Source organism: Notamacropus eugenii, chromosome 4 (genome assembly GCF_028372415.1).
Source record: "Notamacropus eugenii isolate mMacEug1 chromosome 4, mMacEug1.pri_v2, whole genome shotgun sequence".
Classification (NCBI taxonomy): domain Eukaryota; kingdom Metazoa; phylum Chordata; class Mammalia; order Diprotodontia; family Macropodidae; genus Notamacropus; species Notamacropus eugenii.
Window position 1 is genome coordinate 97,515,994 of NC_092875.1, and position 25,716 is coordinate 97,541,709.

General features: G+C 40.4%; 1 pseudogene; it reads left to right on the forward strand.

Annotated features, from left to right (window-relative positions):
* The first annotated feature begins 4,286 nt into the window (after positions 1 to 4,286).
* LOC140500413 (pre-mRNA-splicing factor SPF27 pseudogene) lies at positions 4,287 to 5,027 on the forward strand (annotated as a pseudogene).
* Positions 5,028 to 25,716: the final 20,689 nt, after the last annotated feature.

The window sequence follows — 25,716 nt, forward strand, 5'->3', positions numbered from 1 at the left end:
CAACCACTGGACTGACAAACTGAGTCTCTAAACTCCCTTGTGCCCAGGAAGTTCAGAGATTTTGCCTGATACTGAGACCTGAAGCCAGGTCTGAAAATCTGCTTCCAAAGTGCTTGGAGACTGAGAAGGGGGGATAGGGAAAGGGGGAGGCTTACATACCTTTCAGTTTTAGCAGAAGAATTTGAGATTAGCAGCTTTCCCTGGTCAGGGAACCATAAATGACAAGGTTTAGGTGTGATCAGAACCCCAAAACACCGACAGTCAGGGTTGTGCTCAAATGAATTTGACTCAAGCCTTCTTAAAGTCAAAGAAAGCAAAGTTTATTAAAGATTCACCAAACTGGATTGGCTTTTAAGGAGCCTAAGCAATGCTTCTGTTCACAAGCGGACCAGATAGAATTACAGCTAGACAGTCTGAGGTGGATTGAATCGAAGAGCCTTCATGGAGGTGAGATGGAACTAAATACAGAAAAGACTAGAGGATGGATCTGGGGGTGGGGGGAGGGAGTAGTCTGGCAGTCCAGGGTGATGGGAGGAAGGGTCTTAGGGAGGGTCCTGGGGAGAAGTCCAAGGAGGGAAGCCAAGGAGGGTCAAAAGCTGGAAACAACTGGAGATATCAGGAGATATCAGACAACAGAGGGTTTGGGTGGGAAGCAGGTGGGGCAATCCAGAGATTTTGATAGGGTCAGTATGGGAATGAATACAGATCTTGATGGCCTTTCCTGGGACTGCCTGAACAGATGGGAAGATTAAGATTTGAGTAAGAAAGGCCAGATTAAGTGGGAAGATTTCAAGGGGAGGCTGCTCAAGGAGGCTCCCAGAGTCTGAACCGCATCACTCTGACATAAAATTGTGGTGATTTGGAATCCCAGGGATTACAGGCATTAACTTTGGACAAGTAACCAGTTAAAAACACCTGTATCAATAAATTCAGTCAAGAGCTTTCAAACTAATCCAGTTGATTATATTTCTGCAAAGTATTACAAGAATTGGAAGTCAAAGAACAAGGTGTAATATAGTGGTGGGTAGGTACCTTCTGCTGTGGTCTAGGATGTGGGGAACCCCAAAATACAGGGCAAGGGGCATGGATCACAGCCCCAAAAGAATTCAATCTCTCAAGGCCTTCTTTCAGAGACAAGGTTTATTAAAACACTAGTTGCGAGTGGGCAAGAATTTAAGAATCTGCACTTTTGGTAGATGAGAGTTTTTTTTCTTTTTTTTTTTTTTTTAATACAGTGAAAAAGATTGTGGAAAGATTTGGATGGGATCAAGGAGTGACTAACAGCCTGGGGTGAATAGCAGGTAAAAGACAGTGAAAGGTTGGGCTGGGTGAGAGGTAACAGAGAAGGAAGGGTTAAAAGTGGGGGGGGGGCCCACAGTAAGTATCCAGGTGGGGATGTGTGGTCAGGGCAATAGTTTTGGGGCCTTGCCTTGTGGTGGCATTTCATTTCACCTTTTCCCCAAAATTTGTCACTTGGTTCAACAATCCCACAAAGGAAAGGATAGTCTTTAGGGGCACACAAATGGGGCAAGTTCATAAGAGGCTCCGAGTATAGATACCTCAAAGATCAGTATGGTTTCCACTTTAAATTCCCAGTCAAGAGAGGTGTCTCTTTATAAAAAAAAAAAAAAAAAAAAAATCAATAAATGTTGAAACCAGAAGGAGCTGTGGCATTGTGACTTAGAAGTTTAAGAAGGAGCATTCTAGAAGAATAGGGTGAGAGATGTAGTCATAAGTGCCAAGTAGAAAGTGATCCCTCAGTACAATTGGTACAGCTGGCTAAAGTCCAGAGACACTTGTCACTAGTTGCATCTGCACAGGTAGAGAAAAGATGGGCAGAAATTTACAATCTTCCCTCAACACTTCCACTCCTTTGCCTAATGGATAAAAACTGCTGGAGTCAGTCAAGTGACTGCTATTTCTCACCAAGTATAGCTAGGGTTCAGATTTTCACATACTTCTTCAAATAGTTTTTCACCTTGGAAGCCTTTTGTCCTCCCCCCCACCCCCAATCTAATTTACAATTTGATCCCCAATTAGTGTGAATAATAAACCTTGCAAAGTGGTTACATTATTCAAATTAACTTTGCATATTTGCATTGGGCTGGAACAATTGCCATGTTTTACATAACATTGAGTAACATGGATTCAAATACACATGACTTATGGGATTCAGTGTCCTTGAATTGATCTAGCTTTAATTCAAGATACAACTTTTCTTAAACAGAAGTGCTTGCATTCTTTATCTTATCCAGAGCAATTTTTTTTTAAATCAAATTTAAATGCATCTAGAGGAAACACTACCGAAGATATTTGACTGTAGTTCTTGGAATGGTTGAGCAAGAAATGACTTCTATAAATATCTACACAATGTGAATAAAGGTCTCTATAGCAAGGAGACCAAACCCTCTCCCCTCGCAAAAACAAAACAAAAACTGCTTAAGCCAGCACTAGATCTCTAATGATAAATGGAATATTGGATTAAATTCTTATTACAAGTTACCTACAGAAAAGTCATGTCAAAACTACTCCATCACCTTCTTCATCTAAATGAGTACTGTCAGGGAGCCCCAAGGAAATGGACAGGCTGAGTCAAGTTACGAACACAGGCTCTGTAATGACTATTTGATGTTAGAACTTCCCTTCTTCAGAGGAATAGACCAATGGAGTTAAAGAACAAGTCAATTAGAAGGCTTCTGAAACCCAAAGCTACTTAACATACCAGTGATCCTTTTCAAGCAACTCTAGCTGAATTTGGAAATGCCTGTAGTTGCCAGAGACCAAATAACCAGACTTAGGGCAACCTTGAGCAGAAGCTGCAGACTCAAGACCTTGCCCAAGACTTTTCAAATATCCTGCTGTGCCTGGTTATTGTGTCTACATATGTCCTCTCCCTTGTAGAAAATGTAGTTGGGGATATTGCTTCTGCATATCACTCAGAATGTGTTAGCATACTTGAGAACATTAAGTTTTTAAGCATCATTTGAACCCCGGTAAGGGTCAAAGCCTGAACTAATCAGCCAAAAGCAGCACCACAGCCTACTAGACATTCCCTTCTTCTTTGTTCTCCAAGTAACCTAGAGGATGCCTCTCTTTCTGTATCAACAACTACCAGGCCAGAAGAAGCCAAGATCATTCCTGTTTATATGTTCATTAAGGATGAGGCAACCTTAACCCAGGACACTATTTTGAATGGGATTTTTCTTATCTTAATATTCATGGACATATACTATAATGTTAGGTCATGTTAATGGTAAAGGAAACAAATCCTGGGTTGTATTTTCAAACTGATACTTTGTCAGCTCTTATATTTTACAACCTATTCAATTGAGAAAATTCCTTTCTCATGCTATGGTTAAACACATATGGAGATCATAAATCTGCATAAGACAGATATCCTGAGTTGGGATTGCTCTAAGGCTTGTCATTCTTTTATCAGTGAGTCAAAATTAAAATCTAGCTCCATGTAGGTAAGGGAATAAAAAAATATGAATTTATTTACCACTTAGCCTGTTTGCCTCTTTTAACCAAACTTTCAGGTCTACAAAAACATGCACTGGCAACTGGCCCAGTTAAAACTGGTTGAAAGTGGTTTTTCAGTCCAGTACATCTACTTATGTTTACAGCTATAGGGTGCTATGACCAAACAAGGTAAAAAGAAAATAAGGGGAAAGGAGCATTGAAATGTGGGGAATGGGAGATGTAAACAGGGGCAGAGACTTAGGTAATGAGGTTTAGGTGTTCTGGATAGGCTGTAAACCCTGTGATACCCAGTCACTGGGAAAACAGAGAAGGGGAATGTGAATCAGGAATAGGGAATAAAAAGTTGTGTATTTGTCTTAAGTTTGCCTCCTTTTTGGACACCCACTCTTGCAAGAACGCTAATAAGTCCTTCCTAGTTCACCAATAGCTTTGTGGAGTTCTTGGTAAGACATTTGTTTCTTACTTCCCCCTGTAACGTTAATGAGTGGAAGATCTTCCTCACCATTAATAGCTCTCATGTGGAGTCAATCCAGGGAAACTTGCTTAGGGGAGGGTTTGGTTGTTTGAAGGTTTATACCTTTTGGTAATCAGGCACTGAAGCACTTGAGTTGTCAAGCCTTCTGGTTTCTCCATACATTCTGAGTTTAGCATTTTGCTTTGTTGCTGACTCATTGGAAGAGTGGTTCCTGTGATTTGTCCAGACTAGACTCTGGGTAGCCATTAAGAAGGTCCATGGCAGGAGTGCAGAGGCAGGCTCCAAGGACTTGGCCTGGAGGCACGTGCTGAGAGGCTGAGGCAGCAGGATGGCAGTACCTGGGCTTGTGGCTAGGGAGGCGGTGGTGGATGCCCTGCTATACTTTGATCAGGGCTATGAAGCACCTGGCAGGTGTGGGAGGCAGCTGTTGCCTTGGAGGAGGAAACAAGTCAGCCAACCAAGAACTATCTGAGCTACCTGCCTGCTCCAGATTACTCAGCCTTTGAGATATCATGAGAAATGAATTTGAAAGATTGGCTGCCCCATAACCAATGGAAATGCTAAGCATGAAGAGATATGAACTTCCAAGCTCCCTCCCTCTGGGCAGAACGTGATCTCACTGAATGGCAGGAATGTATAAACAATTCAATGGCCCAACTGGAACACCAGGCAGTTCACACTGAAAATCTTGAGTTGATGTCACAACATGGTCACAATGCTTGGAAAGTATAATGAAAATCTAGCTCACATGATTGAGTAAGCCCAGAAGGAGTGGCAGAAGAAAACATTTAGGACTTAAACTGGCAGAGGAAGAACATGCAACTCACTGCTAGGTCTACATTATGAGAAATGGAGTCAATTTGGGTCTCCCTGGTCAATAAAGATTATGAAATTGAACGAACTATTGTACAGCTAGAAAGTGAAGTCTCCCAAACCAAGCAACAGCATGGGGAGGCAAACAAAGAAAATATCTCCCAGGATTTCTGAAAAAAAAAAAAAAAAAATGAACTTTGGGTAGGGAGAGAAGGGCATTTCAGGAATTCTTAAGGCATCAGGAAGCTGAATGATCCCTCACGATAAGAACCTGTTGAGGGAGTCACCATGACCCGAATAGCCTGGCTGAATGCTTGTGTGGGATGGCAAGACCCCTAACTCAAATTGACTACTCAGAGGTGTCTCAAAGGTACAAACAAAATTCTTTATTCAGTTCTTGTGAGCAGTGTCACCTTCATTAGGCAGTCTAGAGAAAAGAGGCACAGTACATACAGAAGCTTCTTTGTACATGTACTGGAACTGACCCCAAAACCACTAACTCACCCTTCCCCTTCTCCCTTTTAGTCAAGAGCTTGAGCAAGCCAACTTGTTTTCGGACATTTGCCCCAGATACAAGGAATAAAGAAATGCAACTAAACAAACAAGGGGAGAAGGATGGTAAGGTGGTTTCACAATTTACAGTTCCCGTGTCACTTGATTCCCAAAGAAATTGAAACTTAAACCTAAGGTCAGATCTACTTTAGACTTAGGTCCCTGAGAAGTCTTCACTGACTTATCACATTCACTTAGGAGTATGTGATGGAAACTTGAAACTGCAGACAGGGTGAATTAACTGTTCTTTGTACTGCGTTTAATTCTATTTGTATATTTCCTTGACAAATAAATTTTTACCTTAAAAAAAGCCCCTTTTCTTTGACTATAAATGCTTTTAATGGGTGTACTGGACCCAATTTGAGATTCCATTTATGGGAAGGGGTGGGTGTCATTTAACAAAGTCAACTTGACTAAGACTGAAGTCTCTTGCTTAAGACCAAGAGTTGGTAACTTAAGTAAAAGCTCTTTGCCCACCAAGGGGACCTCATCAGTATCATCTTGGGCCAATTGTGCAACTAGCCAACTAGGAAACCACTGAAGCTGTCCTTAGGTTCAGGTTCCCAGGGCAATGAGAGTTGCCTGCAGTTGACCAGGCATCGTCCCTCTCAGCTTCAGATTATTTTGTAAGTGTCCTAAACTCTGTCCACTAGGGATTTTTCCCAAGCTTTCCCTATAGACTTTTGCTTCTTACGCAGAACTTACCTCTTGAAGATGATATGCCCCCTCCTAACCTTTTTCCACCTTCAGATTAGTTGCTCTGACAACTGCACCTTTCTCCTTCTGCCTTTGCACCCTATAATAAACCTAGTTTCCAGCCCCTTCCTTTGGGTTCTCCAGCACTTGTTGTGTAAGTACCCCTGAGCTAAAAAAAAACCCACTGATCAATTAAAGACCTTGATGATTTTGGCTCTATTGGCCAATTTCTTTTGAAATCAAGTTGATACTACCACCTTCTAGTACAACTGGAAAACAAAAGGTTGTTTTCTATTTTAATTCTAATGTTCATTTTGTGTTAGGTGTTAGAAAACAACTTCTACTTGCATTTTCTAAGAAAGTTTTACTTTCAGAGATTTAAGAAGCCTTGAAATAGGTATTTTACTGCCAAAAATGAAGTTATGGAGACCATCACTGAAGGTTAATCAAATGCACTGTCTTGTTCTAACAAATAATTGCTTATCCATACGATTCTCTTCTCTAAAATCTGCTAACATCTGAAACAAAGGCAAAATTCCTTGATGAGATCTTCTGAGAAGAGAGTAGGGAAAACTTTGATCAGCTTTCCAGAACTCATTCCCCTTTGGTACTTCAGATTCAGTCTCATAAGCTTCATTTTGAGGTTATCTAATACTCAAGGAAGAGTTTTGGGCCTGACCTTAATCAGCCTGCATCTGAGCTTTACAAAAACATCTGCAATGGACTTGTGGAGTCAAGGTGGCAGAGCAAGCAGGAAGTCACCATAACTTTCCTGTATTCACCTCCAAACATAAGAGCACCTCAAAACTAACTCTGGAACAGAAGAACCAGCAAAAAGATGGAGTGAAACAATCTTTTAGCCCAAGAAACTTGGAAGATCAGCTGGAAAGTTCTCCCTTAGGTAGGGAATGCAGTCCGAGATAGGAAGCAGCCCAGTAAGCTTTCCATCAGCAAACAAACAGGAGATTCTGAGCCCCAGTGCAGTGGAGCAGGCAAATGCCAACATCAGGACTCTGCTGTTGTGTCCACACCCTCCCCTTCCCACCATGCCTCAGCATAGGCAGGAAAATGGGCAGACTCCAGCTCTGAGAACTGAATGCTTCAAACATAGCCTCAGGCAAACAGGAAGCTGCCAGCTGTCAGACTACCAGTTGCTTCAGTATAGCCCTGAGGAACTAGGCAGATGCAAAACACACTCCACCAGCCTCTGGATATGCCAAACAGCAGCACAAGCATCCATGTTCAGCACCACACAAGTTGCCAGACTCCTATGGACTCCAAGCAGTACCAGCCACTTCCCACAACACCCCCCTTCTCCACACACCACCAGATGTGAGGATCCCCCCAACCCCAGCCCCCACCATGGGTCTCAGGGCAATATCAGTGCAGCACCAGGTAAACAGCAAAGGTCTGCACATCCCCTGGCACAAGATAGAGACAACGCCCCCTTTCCACTCTGGGAGCAGAGTTCAAATTTAAATGAAAGGAAAAAGGCCAAAAAAGATGAGCAAAATATCAAAAGAATGTGACTAAAGTGACAGGGGAAGAAAAAGACAAATTCAGAAGAGGACAACAATGTCAAAATTTGTAGGGCCCCCAAGGAAAGCAGGGAGTGGTACCAGGTTCAGAAAAGTCAGAGCTCTCAAAGGAGCTTCAGTGTTAAGAGGAAAAAGAAAAATTGGGGAAAGAAATGAGTAATACCAGAGAGTTATAAAAAAAAAAAAAAAAACCAAATTAAACAGCTTGGAAGAAGAAAATAATTGCCTAAAAAAAGAATTGAACAGGAAAAGATACAGAAATCCACTGAAAAAGTCTCCTTAAAAAGTACAATTGCCCCAAATGGAAAAGGGAACACGAAAGCTGAGGAAAACACCACCTTAAGTTCAAATTGGGCAAGTGGAAGCTAGCTAATGACTGAGTTAAAGAATGAAAAAAAAAAAATAGAAAATGTAAAATGTTTTATTGTTAAAAACAACTGACCTGGAAAATAGATCCAGGAGAGATATCAGGAATCATTTGACTACGTGAAAGCCATAATCAAAAGGAAAACCTGGACAGCATCTTTCAAGAAATTGTCAAGGTAAAGTGCCCTGACATCCTGGAACCAGAGGGCAAACTAGGCATTGAAAGAATCCACCAATTGTCTCAGAAAAGAGATCCCCAAATAAAAAAAAAAAAAAAAAAAAGGAACATTACAGCCAAATTCCAGAACTATCAGGTCAAGGACAAATACCACAAAGTAGCTAGAAAGAAATAATTCACAAACACTGGGAGTCCCAGCGAGGATCACGCAGAACTTAATTGTAACATTAAAGGACTAGAAGTCATGAAACATGATACTATGGGAAGGCAAAGGAGCTAGGATTACAAAGAATCACCTAACCCAGTGAAATTAAGGAGAATACTTCAACGGAAAAAATGGTCATTCAAACAAAATACAATTTCGAGCATTCATAAGCAGAATATGGGTAGACTGAGCCAATGATAAAAAACAGTTCCTGCCTAACTACTCACTCAGTGCCATAACAATTAAACTGCCAATTCTCGTCCCTTGTGGACCACAACTTCTTCTGCATGGAGTATGCTGTGGAATCTGTGGGAAGGTGGAGCCCTAGTGCCCTGCCTGCCATACCCCTGCCACCCAGGCCATTCACATCTTTTCCTAGCTGCCCCCCACCCTTCAACTGGGGAAAGGGGAGGGTCTAGGGCCAGCACAGATGAGGAGAAAGGGGGGGCCCCCCGCCTACCCCTTTGTCCTTCCCCCTTCACCCAAGAACCCCTTTTCCACTCAGACCTTTTTATTTAAAAAAAAAAAAAAAAAAAAAGACTGCCATGGAGAGGAGGAGGGATGGGGGGTTGGTGGGGGAAGGATAGCTGGTCAGGGGAACAGGGGGAGGGGTATGTGAACTGGGCTCAGGTGGGAGGAAGGGGTGGGGAATAGAAAACCAGAGGAAAAACCAACCTCCAATGTTTATAGAATAGCTTTAACTTCAACCCCGGGTGCTGACGGGACTAGGCAGACTGGCTGTCCTACAGTTATTTCCAACAGCATTCGGTTGAAAAGTTAAAATGAACAAAGAGGTCCAATGGTACTTTTTATTGAGAACACACAAGGGTTGTCTTTTATATTTCTAAACCTTTTATAGGGGGTGGGTTTTATGTGGAGACTTCTTTGGCAGGTTTAGCAATCTCCCCTTTGAGGGCCAACAACTCTCTTAGCCTGGTCACCCACCTGCCTCCTTTAGAGAACATCATCTTCCTTTTTTAAGGGAGGGCTTTCAATTTGGGGTCCCTGGGTAGTGTGGAGGAGGTAGAGCTGGCCCAAGGGGGAAGGGGAAGCTAGTCAGGATGGAACCACAAGAATCGGACAACAGGGACTGGGAAGGTGGGTGGGGCATGGACAGAACTGTCACTTCATAAATAGAAGAAACCCTTTTATTTTTTTTTTTAAAAGAAATTTTTCCTTTTGCTAATTATGTCTTTAAATTATTTTTAGTTTTTGCCTTGTCTATATGTAAGGTAATTTATAGGAAAATGTGCTCTATTGAATGTTAAGAATTTTATTTTAAAGAAAATAATGAAGTTTTAACCTTACACAGCTAAAGTACTGATTATGTATTTGCTGAGTTGACTTGATGGTTAAGAAAATTGTATCAAGAGGATTATTTTGACTTCAAAAGCCTTAAGTCTTTTTACTCCATATAAAAACCAAACTAAAAATTTCCAATTGAGCATCAGATTGGAAATCCTAAAGACAAAGGTGAGATCAATAAAATTGAAAGTGAAAAGAAAAGTTATTGAGCTAATAAAACTAGGAGCTGGTTTTATGAAAAGCAGTAAAATAGGTAAGCCGTTGGTTAATTTGATTTAAGAAGAAAACCCAATATCCAGTATCAAATGAAAATTGTGAAGTTATGAATGAGGAAATTAAAGAAATCATTAGGAAATATTTTGTCCAATTATGCTGATAAATGACAATCTGAGTGAAATCATTGAATATTTATGAAAATATGTATTACACCTAGATTAACAGATTAGAAAATAGAATGCCCTCAAATAAACCCATCTTAGAAAAAAGAAATTGAACAAGCCATTAATGTAGTTCCTAAGAAAAAGTCTTAAGGCCAGATGAGCTCATAAGTGAACTCTGATATTTAAACAATTAATTCCAATACTATATAGACTATTTGGATAAAAAGGCTAAGGAGTCCTACACCAAACTCCTATGACAAATATGGCGCTAATATCTAACAACCAGGAAGAGCAAAAACAAAAATTTCCTTAACGAGTATTGATGCAAAAAAAAAAAAAAAAAAAAAAAAAAAAAAAAAAGTAACAATGTTGGTCAAGGTGATGACTCCAAGAAAAAAAAAAAAAAAGTACATTAGAGCTGGACCCTATATGGCCTATATTTATATCTAGTCATTTACCTACAGGTTTTGCCCCTAGTTCTTGATGGAGACCCAAGTTTTAACACTAGCTCTGATTAAGAAGTAATCAAATATATCTCTGTAACACAGATTCCTGATCCTGAACCCTCTTATGTTTTTCTACTCATCTTTACTATTGATTCATATGCTGGGATGGATGATCCCCCTTCTTCTCTTTGCAGCTCTCACTTAAGTACCTATATAAAGATGTTGAGCTGTCAAGATCAATAAGATCCCCTTTGTAACTCTTGAAGTAGACAAGTAGAATTTGAATCTAATGGTCCATTCCATACACCTGGCAATTCACGAGTAAATTCTACTAGAAAGAACCTAAAAACTAGTGCTAAGATCAATCTCTGGGCTAGAAATGACAACCTTCAGAAAAAAAGGCTTCTTAGGAAACTGGAAGGGCTTTGGAATAGAGGCAAACTGGGGAAGTTCATAGTTGCCATGAGAATGGATTTGTATTTATGCATACTGATAAAATGAGAAGTGAGATAGAATGCTAAGCCAAGGACAGAATGTGAAGAATCTGATCAATAGTCTCTTTTTAAAAAAAAAAAAAAAAAAAAAAAAAGGATAAAATGTTCACAATCAGCTAAAAAAATGCCATATGGAGCAGCAAGTTCAATGAGAAACAGCACAAAAGAAGCAGGAGTACTCAAGATGTATGGTCTAGCAAAACAAGCAAAAATACCCTGTTGCTTAGAAGTCTACAAGTAGTGGAGTATGGTTACGGAACAATGTGTCAAACTTAAGATTCTGTTAACTAGCCAAATTTTGACTCGAGCATCGCTGAGACTAGATAGGTTAGGCACTTATGACTGGTAACCCACCTATAAAATATTTTCCACCTCCTAACTCAAATTTTAGCAAGTGTTCATAGAAATTTATACTTCTAACACCTGACTAGATGAATGTGGGTAGGATAATTCTCTGTTAAGAGCTATCCTTCATGAGTTAATCCAGGAGAGTACAACTTTCAAAAGGGAAAAAAAAAATTGGGCCATGTAATGGTAACCAGGAGAGTTTAAAGATCTCCCCCTACCCATTAATGGGCCTGTCCATTAAGGAAAGCTTGATCAGGGGAAGGCCCACACCTCTTAACTTTCTAATGAGGCACTGGTTTCTCAAGGGTTGTGATACCCTCTGGATCTGAAAAAAACAAACACTCTGAGGTGAGGGTTTAACTTAAACAAACCCTTTTGGAAGGTTTGTGTGCCAGATGAGACTCTTGGAAGCTGCTAAGCAGCCCTGTGGCTTTGAAAACACAGAAATTGATGCTTTTCTCTGGTAACTTATGTATGTAATGGTCAGTTAGATCTGTCTCTATTGATCTATGATATATTGCTTACATCAGGCAGCTGGAAGCCCTGTCGATTTTGATTTCTCTGAAGTTCAGGGTGCTGACTTTCCCTTGAACTAAATGAATGATACATAATGCTTGATTTAAAGTGATTGTGTTGACCCCTCAAGTTACTTTTCCTTTTAGAAATGCAGATGTAAGAACCTGTACAGCAGGCCCTCCTGTGTACGGCACGGTGCTTGCTTTTACAGGCCAGGATAGAGGGGGAAAAGCAGAAACAATTGTTAGGACCAAAAAAAAAAAAAAAAAAAAAAAAAAAAAGAACAGTTATAAATCCATTTAGTGTGAAAATTTAAAGTTTTATACTGGATTAAAACATTATGGGAGGCTTGGCCAGAAAAATAATCAGGAGAAAAGAAAATGGTTGTTTTAGTGAACCGTAAAGGTCAATGGAATTAGCGTTTTAATTTATTTCCACGCTAAAACAATAAATCAGATTTAGGCTTATAGGCTTCCAGAAGATAACCACTGTCCAAATTTGGCAGATAAGCCTATTTTTCTGCTTGCTGGGGACTATGAAGGGACCCTCAGTGGCTGGAGGATAACTTCTTTGTGCTATTAAAGGGTAGGGTTTGTGGTCAGACATGGCTTTGACTAAGTGGCCCTAGAACTTTTCCTACTGCTTGAGGTTCTCATTCCTTCTTAGAGCCCAGTAATTCTCAGGGTGAACTGACTTTAGGAAAGAAATCACAGTTAACCAAGACCTCACTCCCATAACTTGCATAAAAAGTAGGGGCTGGTGGGGATTATTGCACCTTCTAAGCCTGAATGTTTCTCTATCAGAAGATAACATCTATGTGAAACACTTTGAGTAAAAGTGAAGTTTATAATCTAGAGCTAATCTGATGTCCTTGAGCAAGAGTTTTTTGTTCCCTCTCCCCCCCCCCCCCCCCAAAGTGTCTTTTTCCTACATTAACTTCCAGGTCTCTGAAGTTTTTCTGGTTGAAAACCTTATCATACACAAAGGCAAAAATCTTCAAAACTCCCATAGCAAAACATTAAGTTTATCAAACTTGAGTTTAATGAGCTTTCAGAAGACAACATGGGGTCAGAAAGGAATGAGGACTTTAGTCATCAGAAGCTTCATCCCTCTAGAACATGAACGTTATTTGAACAAAGAAATTGATAGTTGCTAGACATCACCAAATAATGCCCTAAAGAATTAGTAAGGGAGCCAAACAGCAAGAGATTTTGAGGCTGTTAAGTTTGATCATTAACTGACGGAGTTATAGTCTTGTACAAAGATGATACAGGCATATAAAAAGATAAGTTGAATTATGGGGGAAAGAAATAATATACAATTAAAATAACCCTGAATCATTTGAACTGATAATTCAGTGGGAACTATCTGTTCTTAGAAAGTTGAAACACTGACGATGGCGAAAGTTGCTACACTAATATCTAGAGGGGATAAAAATTTTAGAGTACTGTTACTGATGTAACAAAACATCCAGAAGGGAATAGATATGCATAGAAACATGTTTGGATGTTATTAAGGACTGGTTGGTTGTTGTCCTTTGTTCTGAGAGGACCAAAATGGCATCACTATGTTAGAGTCAAATTATAGTTAGTGTGGCTGTTGACTGATCAGACTAGTACAAGCTAGGAATGCTCTACACCACATATTGGGCACAAAATAGTCCATGGGAACATTTGGGGTGGATTCTCTAAATTTTTGCATCTTGGAGTTTCTGTTGAGCTATTTCAATTCTGCTTTGTTCATAGAGCATAGCAACTTTGATGTGGTTCACAACCATACTAGTCACAGTCCTTTGCCAGTATCTCCCATATGTCAGTGCCCAATTCCAAAGTTCTTCAGCAAGACCTTGAGTTTCCTTGTATCTCTTCTGACCATCAGGACGAGTGCCTTCCTTATATGCTTCTCTGTAAAATAGTCTTTTAAGCAAGTTTATATTTGGCATTAAAACAATGTGACCAACCCAACGACTTATCCCTCTCCATGCTAAATTAATAAGAAACAAGACTGAGGGGGGGTCAACATATCCTGAACTATATACCTATTATATGAGCATCTCTGGCCAGCGGATAAGCATTAATCAAGAGCTCCCCAAATGAACATGAGTAGGGAACAAATGGGACTTTGCAAGCTCTTGTGGAATTTCTGAGAAGTGGAGTATGACAAAAATTTTATTCATATATCAAAATAGAATATGATGAACCCTGTTCAGTGATCTGGTTGGTTATCAATACCAAGCTCGGTATAAAACAGATGTATAGGCTAGGGATAGCTTCTTGCTGGCCAGCCTGCTTAAGCATCAGCTGAGGATGGGGTTGTATATCCTTTTTTCTTTTGAATTAGCCTGGTCCTTTATGAGTGGGGATTAAGGAAGAATTGAAGCTTCCAGGGAAATGAAGTGAGGAGTGGCCCCCTTGGGCCTTGGTTGAGGAGATGATACACTAGGGCCTTAAGGATGGAGATGAAGCCTAAAGCAGGCAAGGAGGCAGGGACTGAGGATTAACCTGGGGAAATGGTGAATCTGTCAAGGCTGAAAGCAAGAGTAACGTGTGGTCAGACCCCATTGTCCTTCTCTTACTGGCAGTGACTAACTCAGGAGGCTAGAGCCTGGTACTGGACAAGGAGGTGGCCGCTGCTTTCCCTGCTTCAGCCCTCAATCCCACTCCTCCCAGACCCACACTAGCAGCCGCAGCAGATCACCAATCTAAAGGAAAAATAAGTTCTTTGAGAGAAGCATATCTCCTTTGATTTAAGAGAACTGCAGTCCTTACCATCTTTTATCTTGTCCAAAGTGAAACAGGAACATGAAAACCATCCCTGAAGGGGAAGAGAAGAAACGTAAAAGAGGGAGCACCCAGAACAAGAACATAAGTAGCAGACAAATGACAACCAGGATAGACACCAAGCCATTATAACTAGAGGAAGCCCAGTAGTGAGATATCTAGCGATAGATGGAACCAAGATGCCCACGAACTACAAGAACAAGGAGCAGTTTTATAACTGGCAATGACAAGAGTATCACTAGAAGATGTGAGTGGCAGCAGTGATAAGGAAATTGTTCTGTCATCTTCTCGTGGCCACAGTAAAGGAAAAGATGAATGAAATACAGACAAATCCAGTTTTGAACATTCAGAGTCACTTCCCCTTGAAGATAAACATGTTGCAGGGTGCTGGGAAACAATTTTTTGTGTGTGTGTGTCTGATAAAAGGCCTAATTTCTAAAAATATTCAACTCCGAGTTGAGTTGAATTTATAAGAGTACAAGTCATTCCCCAATCGTCAATAAATGATATGAACAGGCAGTTTTCAAAAGAAGAGATTAAAGCTGTCTATAGTTATAAAAAATGCTCTAAAATCACTATTGGAGAAATGCAAATCAAAATGACTGAGGTATATCATTACACTTCCCCCCCACCAGATTGGTTCATATGACAACAGAAAAATGATAAAGGCTGGAGAAGATGTGAAAATTGGAACACTAATGCATTGTTGGTGGAGTTATGAACTGATCCAGTTATTCTGGAGACCAATTTGGAACTTATACCTAAAGGGCGATAAAATTGTGCATATTCTTTGACCAGAAATACCACTTTCTAGGTCTGTATCCCAAAGAAAAGAAAAAGAAAGACTCATGTACAAAAATTTATAACAGATCTTTGTGGTTGCAAAGAATTGAAAATGGGGGGAACATCCATCAATTGGGGAATGGCTAAACAAGTTGTGGCATATGAACATAATAGAATAAATACTTTTGGGCTATAAGAAATGAGCAGGCAGACTTCAGAAAAACGTGGAAAGATTTACATGAATTGATCTGACAGAAATGAGCAGAACCAGAACATTGTACACACTAACAGCCACATTGTGCTATTGCTGACCTTGATAGACTTAGCTCTTCTTCACAGAAATGCAAGGATTTAAGACAACTCCAAGAGAGTCATGATGGAAAATGCTATTCCCACAGCCAGAGGAAAAAAAACAAACCGTGGAGTCAGCATACTTCTCATTTGTATTTAACTCGCTTTTTTTTTTTTTTTTGTTATTTTGTTTCTTCTTTATTATGATTCCTCCCCAATAGCACGACTAATGTGAAAATACATTTAATATGAATGTGTAAGTAGAGCCTATTATCAGATTACATACTGTCTTGGGGAGAGGGGATGAAAGGGAGGGAGAGAATTTAAAGCTTAAGATCTTATGAAAGTGAATGCTGAACTAAAAATAAATTATACAATTAAAAAGAAAAGAATGACTGTGCTGCCCTGTCAAATGCCCACAGACACAACGGATAACACAATCATCTCTTGGACAGATGGGAGAATTGCAGGTATTTCTATTGACTATCTGCTGCCACTGCCACCCCCCCCCGCCCTTGGGTCTTTATCACGCAAGGCAGATTATGCCATTTGGATTTAGCAGCTAGTATTGCATAGATGCCATAATCAATACCAAGGAGTACATTAGGGGCAAGTTTGCTTGAGTCTGGGTTGCTTTCCAGGTGCACTTACATCATCTTCACTGAAAGCTTCTGGTTACTAGAATATGGAAGTTGTGAATATTAAGCACTCCTAAGACATGGGTTATAAGACCTAAAAATATGGAAGTAGCATCCCCCCCAATTCAGTTCTAGGCCCTTTATTCTCAATACTGATCATATCCATTTTTTGAAAAATGGATTAGCTTCGACAGAAGTGAAGTGGAGCAGATTTTAAGGCTTGCATCTCAGATGAACCTTGTTTTCCACTTAGGGGAAATTAGTTTAAGATTAACTGAATGGTTTAAGTCCTCACCCACAGGCTAATCCAGCACACTGCTTCTGCATCTCGACCATATTTTCTGGTCCAAACAGTTAGGTGCTTACTATGTGCTAAGTGTTGGGCTAACACAAGGACAAAAAGAAAAGTTCTATACCCTCAAAGGCTATAGCATCATCATGGATTGTAGGACCAAATCTAAAGGCATTTTATTACTTGTCCTGAAAGTGAATGTAGTAGGGATGAGAGAAGGGCATCTCTTTCTCTGGTAGAGTTCAAAAAGGTAGGAAAATAGAAGCTGTTACCTGAACACCTTTAGTTTCTCCCAAAGCTCATCAATCCTAGAAATTTTACACTCATTTGATAAATCTCCCTTATCTCCCCCCCACTGAGGTTGATAATTGTATCCTTTGAAGGGACTGTTTATAAGATTCAAAATATGGGACAAAGAGTGACATTGTCTTTCCCTCATGACTGTGGGTAAGTGGCATTTGTTACACAAGCTGGATTTTTTCCCCTTTAAAGGAAAAGAATGTCATCTTTAAGCTTTAAATTGATTTAGGATTGACCCACTGACTTGTCTTTCTTGTTTTGTATGGCATTAAAAGTCCAACCTTTGGTGATCTGGGACACTTAAGGTTTTAGCAGAATTCTCATTTCCTTATAAGCAAGTGTTTTTCTGACCCAGTGTTGGTGCTGTGCAATTGTAGTAGCAAAAGGGAACAGTATTTTAATTTAAAAACGGGATTTAAATGACAAGTTATTTTTTTTTTGTATTTTTATGGTTCATGTTTCATTGCATTCCAATTCTTAGCCTGAATTGTTGGTCTGGGGTCAGAACATTTGGAATGGTCAGTGTTGTAAGAAAAGCTGGAAAGAGACAAAGTTGTGTATCAAAGTAATAAAATTCAGTATTGGATAATTTGGGAACTTTTACAACTCCAAGGACACTCCCCAAAACTGCCTACGTGAATGCTTGTACCTGATGGTTGGGGACATCCAAGAGGAAGTGTAATGAATAGTTACTTGACAAGTGCACCATGAGCTATAGGCAGTATGTAACTTAGAACAGACTTTTATAGTAGTAAGTCCTTAGCCAAAGGTGATTAAGAATACCTCTTTCTCCACATAAACAAAAAAAAAATGCTAAACTTTATAATTGAGCCATTTGATAAGGTTATACATGTGCAATCATGTAAAATGTTTCCATGTTAGTCATTTTGCACAGGAAAACCAAAAAAAAATTATTCTTTAGTCTGCATTAAGATGTCAGTTCTTTCTCAGGAGGCAGATGGCATTTTTCCATTATGAATCTTTTGAGGTTGTCTTGGATCATTGCATTGCTGAGAATAGCTAAGTCATTTACAATTCATTGTACAGTATTGCTGTTACTATGTATAGTGTTCTGATTCTGCTGACTTCACTTTGTATCAGTTCATGTAAATTTCCTGAACTAATCCTGCTTATGTTATAACAATAACATTCCATTACAATCATAGCACACCTTGTTTAGTCAACTCCTTATTTAATGGGCATCCCCCGCCTCGATTTCCCATTCTTAACCTAGAATTGGAGATGAAGGGGAGAAGGGGAGAAGAAATAAATATAACATGATTATATACTTAAGGAATAGCAAGTTGTACATAATAGATTTGCAGTTCCATGTGCAATGATCTTTATTATGCTATTATGGAAAAGCTTGTTTTATTCCATAAATTAAAAATAAGTGTAAGAAATGAGGTGGTGCAGGGCTGGAAAAATAAGTCTGGAATGATTTTTCATAGGGAAGAGGATTGATTCTTCTAGGGATAAGTTAGTAAAGCTCATCTGCTAGGTGTGTCACTAAAACATTATAGAGATGGTTAACAAAAGCATAAAACAGCAAAATAGCTTGTCAAACCAACGCTGTTTACTTGATGACAGATTCAATAGCTTTTTCCACCAAGGCATCTAAGAAAGTGAAGCATTGTCACATTCGGACAAAAGGATGGTGAAGATAGTCGACAGTGTCAGCTGTGTTCAAAGTGAGCTGGGAAGATATAATTGAGTTTAGGATTTCATGATTTGATTCCATACTAAATCTAGAAGAGCTCTCTTGGTGCTAAGTATCATTTCTGCTGCTGCCACCCACTGCCATTTTCAGGAAACTGGACCCCACTGGAACATGCTAGAAGGGTAGAGCTCCTTCCTATAGAGTGAGAGCCAAAAGATATTAGTAGCCAACTCAAGTTCCCACATCTGTTCATTTCCAGGAACTATCATACAACCTGTTTCACAATAACACAAGGGACGTAAACTGGAGTGTTTTTGGACTCCAGGCTTTAATAGGTTCACTCAGTCTGGTCAGACAGCAGATAGCTTTGGAGAGAGGTCAATAATCTCACTTCATTCTAGAGTCTAGTCTTCTCAAAGGGAATTGCTGATAATGGGAGCACCAACTCCTACAACATTCTCACAGTCCTTCTTGCAGGGGTTGACAAGAAGGGGGAGGTGGCAACTAACCCTACATCTCTCAGTGGGGTCCAATCTAGATGGTTGTAAGCTTGCTCACTCACCTAAATCCCCTTTCACAAGCCTCAATAGGGGTCAATTGAGGCAGGTATATTTAATTCCTCTATGCATTACCCAAATGCGTTTCTCTCCCCTACTTGGTTCCCCCACTTACTGACCAAACCAGTGCCTACTTCTTTATAGGGCAAAAAGCATCTTGCCAACATTAAGCTCACAGGTTAACTTTAGCAATATATCATTCTATGCAAGCATAGTAAATATTACTTGTTACCCTAATATCTCAAGGCAAAACCTCAGTAGGACCATATTATGGTGATTCTAAGAATTATTATCTAAGATCCTTGGGGCTATTCTAGGAGTTAACACCTAGAAACTGGACATTGCCATGATCACGGATACTGAGAAACTAAGTTCTAGAAGGATAACAAAACCTGAGTTTCCCTAGTCACATAGGTAAGGGAACAACATCCAAATTTCTATGCACATCAGAATTCTAGTTTTTTAGGGGTATAAAACTAACCTGGCCATCCTCAGGGCCAGGCTAAACACTGCTCAGTGATGTTAACTGCTTTATCTTAGAAGCTACAGGATGTTTACATGTGAGCAGTTATTACTAAAAATCAAGGAAACAATTTGATTATGTGATTGTTTTTACTTGAAACACAGCCTATAAGAAGGATTGCAACTAAACCAAACTGGAGCTAGGCTTATGCTGCAATTCTGCCCCCATGTACCACCATCCCGCACACCACTTTCCCCCCTCTCCCCCATTACCAAAACTGAATAGTGTTTAGGGCAGCCTGAGAGCAAGTCCCCTAAGGTATTTTTTTTGTTCCTGTTAATTCAGCCATCCCCTTAATAAGTTCTGGAATAAGCTACAAAATCCTTTTCATGAGAGACTCAAGAATTTACTAGGAAGTTGTCAAGCTGAATTCTGTACTATATTATATTAAAGGAATAGTTTGCATGGCTTTAAGCTTAGGAAGAAGGGATCATTAAAAGCTACTATAGTTTTGTGGAAACTTACAGCAGACTTCAAAAGTATGCCATAAAAGTAATAACAATTCCCTGGTTTCCTGTAACCAAAGATCAACAGTGTAACAACAACTTACAGTTGGGGAGAAGCCTCCAAGAGGCTTCAAAGGCAATTGTCAACTTGTGCTCTTGGAGGGGTTATGTGGAACATGGAGCCAAGAATTTGTTCTATGTTGTACTCTGAAGACTGTTCAGAGAATTGGTTTCCAGTATTAGTCTGAATAACCCAAGGTCCAGAGCGACCACAGTTTAATTCATCATCTTGTATAAAGGAGGGACATCTCAATGAGAATTAGGCTTGCTCTAATTTTTTTTTTTTTGTTGGGGGGATAGAGGTTGATTGAGTATTGAAGCTTAGGAATAACTCCTTTAAAGGCACATTTATTGCCTAATTCCTTCTTCCCCCCCCACTTTGGAGGGGGATTCAGGGGCTGAGCACAAGACTAGAGGATCAGACTCTGGCACCCAGGGAATGATCAAGCAAACCTTCTTATCCCACATTTCATCACCCCAGAGATAACAGCTAGGTGCCAGTGGTAGATCAAGGATTTAGAGCCAATTTTGCAAAAGCAACTGCAGAATGTTATAGCTGCATATGCTTCAAGCTATGTGACTAAGGATGCAAACTATCCAAAGGAATAAATCTCACATCTTAATGGGGAAGGTACTGAAATACCTAAGAAGGGGCAGCCCATGCCAGTATGGAAGTAAATAGGTACATTTTTTGGGGGGGGGGGTGTAATTGAAGGAGTAACTACTCACAAGATTACTCCTTGGTGGTAGATGGACAGTAGTAGATCTCCATGCCACCCTTAGGCCTGGGTCATATTATTTAGAAAAATGCATAGTGCTAGGGATGGTGGCCCAGGGTCACATGTAAGTTTTTCCATGGGATAGAGCTTTCTTGCTCTTTACATGAAGAGGTAGATTACATTCCTTTGGGCAGAGCACTCAGGTAAGGGTATGATACCTTAATGTATACATAAGAAAGGGAAAGAAACAAGGCAAAGATTGGCCTCTTTCCATCTCCCATTGTCCTGATCTATGGCTCATACTGGACCTAAATGACTCGAGAGTGAGGCTGATGAACTCTGCATAGCCCTCCCTTCACTTAGACACAATTCACTTGCCATATTCTTGGTTCTCTTTAAGAATGAGAAAACAGCAGCAACAGTTCACAATAACTGTGGAGACATTGATCACATTTCTTAAACCCTGCAGGCCTGAGGAAAGGAGATCCCCATAAGACCAAGTTGGGGGGAGTTTCTTGGCATATAATTGAAAAAACAGGATTATTTAAAAGTTCCTGCAAATTACAGGTGGCAATGTACCACACAACTCAATAGAGGAATAATAACTTCCGAGTTATTTGGACTGTGCCTTGATGGGAAAGCAGTTGAAACTCTAGAAACCCTTGATTTTTTCTTCGTAGAGCAAGGCAAAGTCTATTGGACAGTACCATAAGGCTAGTGGTACGTCTTCCTTGGATGAAGTACTTACTGAAATGTGGGGGAGGCATGAGAGAAGGGAGATTTTCCCTATCTCTGCATGTTGAGGTTGGCCTCTTAGGTAACATCTAAACTATGAAGTGGTATGGGGGCCTCACTAGACAGTCCAGGTTGAGTAACTACTCAGTCCGGGAACGTGCAAGCCTATCCTAATGACATGTAGGCACTTTTTACCTCTGGGTTTTTCCTCTGCAAGGTAGAGGGGGGGGCAAGACTTCCTAGTGCCCCAAATACAGGGCAAGGTATTTGTGAAAATAAGCATAAGGTGGGCACAGTAGTTCCGTCACAAAAGCCTTAGTTTTGACAATGATCATCCCTATGACTCAGACATCTGGGTTTATGGTAGCCTGCCAGAATCGAACCACTTCCCAGGAGGAGGCCCTGAAGGATATAGGTAACTCTTAACAGTGAGGGGGTGGGGTGGGGTGGGGGGGAATATCATTCCTGAAGATATAGCTTGTCAGGAATTTACACCAGCTGGAGTTTGAGATGCTCTGGGTATCAGAAGTAAGAGAAACCTGAGGCTTGTCTACCTAACCTCCCACCCTCAAAGAACCATTGGAGCCCCAGTTGAAGTCATGACTACATTTCCTACTCATTCTCACAAGTGTGGGTATTATTGGAAGATATGGGCATTGGGGTTTCAGGAGACACTTCAAAATGAAGGCATACTCCACAACCTAGCTGATTTCTCCAAGGAGGACCCTCAGAGCAACAAGGCAGCAGTCAATCTCCCTTTATCCAGGGGCTAATTTTTGGCAGGAAGAACTTCCAAGGTTCAGGAATGGTGACCCACATTTTTTGTCCATTGTTTCCATTCAACCTGGAGGTCAGAGACAACTATCTCTCAATTTCTCAGACTTTGATCATGAACTCAATGTGGAAAAATTTGTTCAGACACTTGCCAGTTTGCAGTGTTCCAACTAGGACATTCTAAGAGGGATGTCCCAGAAACCAAAGAAACTGAGACTTCAGGAACCAGCCCTGAAATACAAAGTTGTCCTGACAAATGAATTTTTTTTTTTTTTTTTGAAGATTCTTTCCATTGATGATCTCTTGGAATGCTTGGGAGAAAAAGCAGCCTAACAGAGGAAGGCTCATGCAGAAGTATCCTTCCTGCCTCAATAAAACAAGGCACATACACCCTTAGGGGATCACAGAGATACAGACTTCTCCAGGTGCACTGCCATACCAGACCCATTGCCTACTCCCCCCTTCTTGTAGCTGAAGTAACAACAGAAGAAAGAAGCCTCACTTTTGGCCCCTCTTCCAAGCCTAAAGCAGGAGTTGAATTTGCTTTTCCCTTCAAAGAATTTGGAGACATCCTGCCTTCCCGGAAGTAAGGCCCAGGAAAGCAGGGCCTTGAGCTTGGCATAACAATCCTTCATGCTCTGATCTCACTCTGGCAGTGTCAGAGACTTTGCACTTTGAGCAGCATCAGGTACTCAACTGAGGGATTTATGATTTCCATGTTAATTTGTCTAACACCATCTATCATTTCTTGACATAACTCACAATCCCCATAATGGCCAAGTGAACAGAACTAGGTACTGCACTCTTGTTCCTGCCATACTAATTCTGGTTCTGTACCCCACTTAATTTGCAAGGCTCAGTGACTTAAGACTTAGGTCTATTTAAGAACTGTTTCCACAGGACCCAGGAACGCCTGCATTATCCATCCATGAGAGCTTGGCATAGGAACTGCTAAGAACTATTGTGTAGTGAGATCCAACCCATTTTTTTTTTTTTTAAACATATACAAGGATCTGCATTTGCCCCAGCATGCTAAACCCTCCTTGATGCATGGGTGGGGGGGTGGAAATTCTGCCTACAAGAATTTTCCTCACTCTGAAATTAAACTGTTTAATTCCTGACACCTGCCTCTGGTCTGCTCTGTTCAACTACGACTATTCCCCAAGTTAGAGGCTAATTTCCAAGTCTGGTTGACATTCCTTATGGAGGGGCAAGCCTTGATGGATCGTTTCAAGGCAAATAGAAACCCTGCATCCATGAATGTAGAATCTCCAGCAACTTAGGTGGAAATCTCCACTAGTTTTCAAGTCTGCAGCTGGTTCCAGAATACTTACTGAATGGATAGGTAAGAACCAGCATTCTGCATTCTCATTAGTACACCTGGAAAGTATTTGCAGGCACTTAGGTGGCTGACATTCAAACTTGTGATAATGATTCTCTGTCCAGGTTTGCCTGGAGAACCTGAAAAGGATGAGATTATCAGATGGAGCTGTCCCAGAGAATATATAACACATCCCTGAGGAAAGGCTGGTCTGAAATCTGGTGTAGGTACCATGATGGAATATCTTCTGGAGAAGTAGGGAGTTTCTGGCTAGCCTAAGAATCTTTGCTTGAAGTTTTAAAGTCTTGAATAACATTTGGGTCCAATAAAGCAACATGAAGCCACGTACCTCGTGAAAATAGGTGTGGGGGGAGGATGTTAGGATTCTAATTCCTTATCCCTGTTCCTGGGCATTTCTTAACAGCATACTACTACTATACAAATTGGCTTTCTGGTGGTATAATTTGATCTGTCCTGTGCAGAATCTCATGCTCTGGCAGAGACCATTAAGGGCAACAAGGAAAAAAAAAAAAGACTGAAAAGTATCAAGTTTGTGCGTCAGCGTACTTCAGTTTCTTTGAAGTTTTCTGACTGCTATAAGGCTAGGTGCAGGTCCTACATGGACTTGGGGAGGGCATAATAGATGGAAATGAGGCTAATACTCAGTTTTAGATGTTCAAAGTAGAAATCAGATAACTCCTAGATCACTCAATTAGGCTGAAGAATAGCCTAAGAAGTATGTTCAAATAAGAATACTACATTTCTTTATCCTGAGATCAGGCTTCTCCTCCCCCACTTCCACTTGGAAGCAGAGCAAGGTGTGGCAATGTGACGTTTTGGGAAGTCTTCACATGGAAAGGCTTTTTATGCCCTTTGGTTACCAAGCAGCTACACTAATTTGGTCCAGAGGCCCTCAGAATACTTCTTGAAGGAGAGGCACATTAAAAGCCTTTGCGCACTATGTAAAATCAAATCCAAGGGGATTAGCTTTGTTACCCTTTGGGGAAAACAGACTAGCCTAATAAATTCCCTGTGGCATGGGAAGGACAGAACCCCAAGTACATAGTAGTGGCTCTTTCACAAAGGCTAATAAGCTAAAATGCTGAGGGTGCTATCTATGATAGCCTTCAGGTGAGTGGACTGAAAAAACCGCTATTATCAAGGACCTACTATGTGCCAGGCACTGAGTCTCAATCTCACTTGAACCTCACACAACAAACCCTGAAAAGTAGGTGTCATTGCCATTTTTTACTTATGGCAAACTCAGGAAGATCTGGAAAGTTTACTTTAACTTTAAAAAAACAAAATAAAACAAGATTAAGCCTTCTCTCTCTCCCTTTTCTACCTCTCCATTGAGAAAGGAGAATAAGCTCCCTTTTACAAAAATGTATGTAAGTCAAAGCTAATCAAAGTCTCATTTGTCATGGCTAAAAGAAAGTCATGTCTCAAATTCCATACCAAGTATCAACTGTTTCATCACAAATCCTCAGGAGTTGTGGTTGATCATTGTATTGATCAGAGTTCCCATGTGTGCACATGCACATACACATGTCATTACATACATGTGTATATATTTTGTGTACATACATATGCACATATTTAGTCAAGATCCACCTTCTCTCATCCTCCCATCATTTTCCCCTCCCAACCCAAGAAACCAAAATGTCATACAAAAGTTGGTCAGTTTAAAAAAAAAAAAATCTACTAGTGGCTGTCCTAAAAAGATTTCTCATTCTGTAACCAAGTCCTTCAACCTCTATATCAGATAGTAAAGCAGCATATTTCCATCATCATTATTCCTTTGGGATCTTGCTTTGTCATTATGCTAACTCAATTCAATGCGCAGCAGTAATTCCATTACATTTATGGGCCTAACCCTTGTTCATTCTACCATTCGTGGGTAAATTTCCCCAACACTCCCATTCTTTCTCACCCTTCAAAGAGAACTATAGATATTCTTGTATATCCTTTGAATGTTATTTTGCTTAAGACCAATTCCCTCTCCCCTTTTCTCAAATCCAACCCCCCCCCCAGTGTGTTGT